Raw genomic sequence first — 4,280 nt, 5'->3', positions numbered from 1 at the left:
TGGCTTCTGTTGAAGAAAAAAACAATTTACTTCAACAGGAGGTAGTCACTTATGAGACACATCCAGCTGGCCGCAGCAGGGGCCGGCCTTGTCATCTTTACAAGCAGGATACGTTCACACGCCAAAGTCAGCAGAAACAAAATAGATGACACATCCACAGTCGGAAGGTTTGTATTCCCAACAAACCCAAGCAGAAATAAGACATGATGGGGAGCCAGGTCTAAATCAAGCATTTAGTTCAAACATTTACATGACTGCGATCAAACTCTCGCATTATGGATTAAACCCATAAAATGTGTAGGAAGGCGGGAGCTGCTTGTAGGTTGTCTCTTAGACGTGTCTGGGGACGTTTTGTGGCATCTGTTGTACAAGCTTGAGTTAGTAAAACCCACATGCAAAGCAGTAGGTTGAGACCAAACTGCTGATGTCTGAAATTTTCACTCTGCTTGACAGGATGCCCTGCCAGATCTCCGACAGCGTCTGTCTGAGGCTCCTTCTCCTCTCATCCCACACAACTCGAGCTGATGGTTACTTGTGCTGCCTCATGGCCTTGGTACTTAGGGAGCCACATATTAAGGAGAGCCTTGTTTGGGAGGAGCGGATTCCTTGACCCTTAGTGAAGGGTCTTTAACAGAAGTTTTTTTACCCTTTAACAGAAGTATTTCTGTTAAAAAACCTGCCATCTGTCATGCACATGGGGTAACCAAAGGGTTACAACTTTCTCTCATGTGTTCATTCAGTTTGGTGTAGTTTTGTCAGGATGGTCTTTCAATGCTGTGATCTGGGGACACCTTTGGCTCACCCATGTTCTTAGGTTTCTGCATCTCTCCATGCCTGCACGGGAGGTAGAAGACTGCTGTAGCTCAACAGTGCTTTGCAAAACATGCCCCCAGGAGCTGCCGGTGATGTGGCTAAAGAATCCCAGGCTGCCTTCAGTGTCTGGAGACCTGGGTGTGTTTGACCAGAACCGCAAGCTGGTTCCTCACAGGCAATTTCAGAATTGCTACTGAAGCCGCCTGCAGCTTTGTAGAGCAAAGCTATGGCCAGACAGAGCCCCTGCCCGTGTGTGACTGCCTGCGAGGCACATCCCAATCTGCTTCGTGCCAGCCCTGCGGGGTGAACTTGCACAGTGCTGGAAGGAGAGCTGCACTCACTGGTGTATTTCTCTTTTAGCACACAGTTTGGTTTGAGAAGGCACTGGTGTCAGCAGCTGTACATCACTGAGATACAGAAGTGCCAGATCTGGACTTAAAACGAACCTCAATGCAGACCTGGCAATTCAGCTCTGAATTCAATGAGGAACAACACAATGCTTCTGTATGCTCAGTAAAATACAACAGAAGCCAGGATGTGTTAGCCCAGGCATTTCTGGGTGCCTGTCCCATTTGAACATTTGCTAGCAGTGGGTTGATATTTTCAGAGCAGTTATGCGTATTTGGGAAATCCTGTGGCACACAGAAGTCCAGAAGGAAGAAAGTATTATAGTGCTGTTGTTGAGGGACAGGAGTAAGGCTGTTTGTGCCACTCATGAAAGTTACATATGTGCTGTATGGATAGAGACAGTTCCTTCACCACATAAACTCACGGAAAGTGAGGGGACAGGAGACTAAGAGGTGCAGAGCTCCACAAACACAGATTCATTGCTTGGAAGTAGAAAGATTTAAGTAAAGGGACCTATTTTACGTCCTCGGTTTGAGCTTCTCTTTTTTCCATGCTTACTATCTTTTTATCCTTGCCTGCACATACTCCAAGTATTTGTTAACACCCTTTCCTTTGGATTACTTATCAATAAGATCTCTTCTTTCAATTGCTCCAAAAAAATTTTGTAGTTGCATCCCGCCTTGACCTGACAGGGCTCCAAGACTCCATCCCCCAGATAACCTGCCATACAACATGTGCTGTGTATGTACAAATGTATATACGCAGTGCACGTGGTGTCCTTTATCAAGCCAGAACTGTATATATTAGAGCTGTTCAGGATCAACTTTGGGTATTTGGGCAACAGATGTTTTCTGCATTTTATCCTTTTCTTCCAGTTTAAAAATAAACACAACCAATACTGAATTGAGTGAAGAGTGAATTCTCATGTGCACATCTCACATCTAACTGCTTTTCTAAGGCTTAGAAATACACTTTGCACACAGCTTGGTTATTGCTATCTGCCGTCCTCCTTTTCCCCTTCCCAGTCTTCTGGAATTTCTTCTGGCCTCACAGCTGATGGAGCAGCCGGCCTGTGGTTCCCCAGAGCCATGTGTCAGGTCTGAGCTGAGAGCCCTGGCCCAGCAGAGCTGCACGGAGCTGGCTCAGCTGGCTCGGGCTGGGGATGCAGCTTATCTGCCAGTGGAGAAACACCCATGGATAATGGAAAGTAGCAATGGAACATGCTTCAAAACTCCTACTGACTTCATGAGAGCTGACCAACAGAAACTGTACACTTATACTCGGGAAATAAGCTGGGACACTAAATTAATTTCAGCAGTCCTAGCATCAGGAGTTCTTAAGGCTGCTCTGTGAAGTTTGGGTTTGCATGGATTTGTTCTCTATTAAATTCACAGGGACGGAGCCAAGTTTCTCTCAAACTGCTGAGCTAGGCTTCGTTGCAGGATTTTCAGAGAAACAGAAAAAGCCACAGAGTTTTGTCTGACTCCCACCTGGAAGCAGAAATTGGTCCACATCTGCTGAAAAGTTTGCGACTGTCAGCTCGAGCCACTCCTGCCCTGGGCACCCATTGGTGTCTGCCTGACTCTGTGTCTCACTGCAGAAGACCCACCCAGTGGTCAGGTCTGCTCTGGGCTTTGCAAAAGTTGGTAAAATTATAAATTCAATAGGTTTCTGATCGCTTGTCTTAAAGCAGCCTTTTCCCTTCCTACTTTCTCAGCTGCTGTTAGAACGTTACTGCCGGTTGGATGTTCGTAGCACTGCTTCTTGAAAATACTAGCTTGAAAATACCCAGAGCTGGCCCTGCTGCACATATGGAGTTTTGTAACCTTGTGTGAGCTGAGAGACCTTCTTTTCCCTGCAGAAACCCCCACACCCATGTTCTGAGACTTCCTCTCACTATTCCTGTGACAGTGAGTCACTTCCCGGCCACCTTCTGCCTACACGGGGCCCAGGTGCTGCTGCCTTTGCCGTGATGTTGAGTGTGAAACCAAAGGGATTTGCTGAATCAAGACTATATTCAAGTATTTCCTTTTTGTTGACTTTTTAAAAGATTTCCTGTCTCTTTTCTCTTTTCCTCTCTCGCTTTCTGTAATGTTTCATTTCATCTATGAATTAGCTTGGTCTGCAGAGTCTATGTTTGTTTTCCACTGACAGCCAGGCCAGAGAAGTGCTCACAAATACACTATTTTCTTTCTATTTTCTGCAGTGGGGGAGAGGAATGCCAGCTGGGGACTGGGAGGACTGTGGGAAGACAGGGAAAGAACTCGCTTCATCAGGGCTCTGATGAAGTTATCGCAAGCTGAGGTTTGGAAACATGCTGTTGTGATCCTTAAATGGAGGATCTGAAAGCACTGTGATGTGTAGGTCCAAGCCTGAATACTTTGGTGCATCAACGATACTTAGTTTGGATCAGGAACCCACCTTCAAAGCAAATCTCCCAGTTGTTCCCACTTACTGCGCTCTGCTTTGCATTGTGGAGCACACCTGGAAAAGATGAGCCCGTCGCCTTTCAGACAAAACACGCACTTGAAAATGTGCTTCAGGAGCCCACCGGGTGCACTCCAGCCACAAACAAGTATTTAGTCCATGCCACACTCCAGGTAGCACGTCGTTTCTATGGGGAAGCTGCTGAAGGGCTCCATAGGCTCAGAATAGTGAAAAATCAAACCTTCAACATGAACTAACAAACAACAGCCAGTGCTCCACTGTGCGCCATGCACAGAAAACCTAATAATGCTCGGGAAAAAGATCATCTGTGCCCTATAACTATTTAGAAAAAAATTTGGAGATACCACTCATATGAGAGAGTTGCCAGTATAAAAGCAGAGATGTCTAAAAGATACCACAGTTACTGTATATGAAGCTCTTCCAGACATTTTAGAAACCTCACTGCATAAATATAAAAATTTATATTTGATATATATACGTCTATAAGATATATGTAATGTATTTCATATATATATACATAAAATATTCTCCCCATATATGTTGTGATTTCTAACACAGTTAATCCATTCTACTACTCTAATCTCTGTAAGGGAGTGCAGAGATGCTTTAATGTGATGCTTTGGTCCCAGTCCTTCCTTTGGACACAGAAACTCTGCAAAATTACTGATGTT

Source organism: Centrocercus urophasianus, unplaced genomic scaffold, assembly GCF_019232065.1.
Source record: "Centrocercus urophasianus isolate 14NV4802_14NV808 unplaced genomic scaffold, USGS_Curo_1.0 seq_16, whole genome shotgun sequence".
Lineage (NCBI taxonomy): Eukaryota > Metazoa > Chordata > Aves > Galliformes > Phasianidae > Centrocercus > Centrocercus urophasianus.
The sequence above is the reverse complement of the archived record's forward strand: the minus strand, read 5'-3'. Positions refer to the sequence as shown.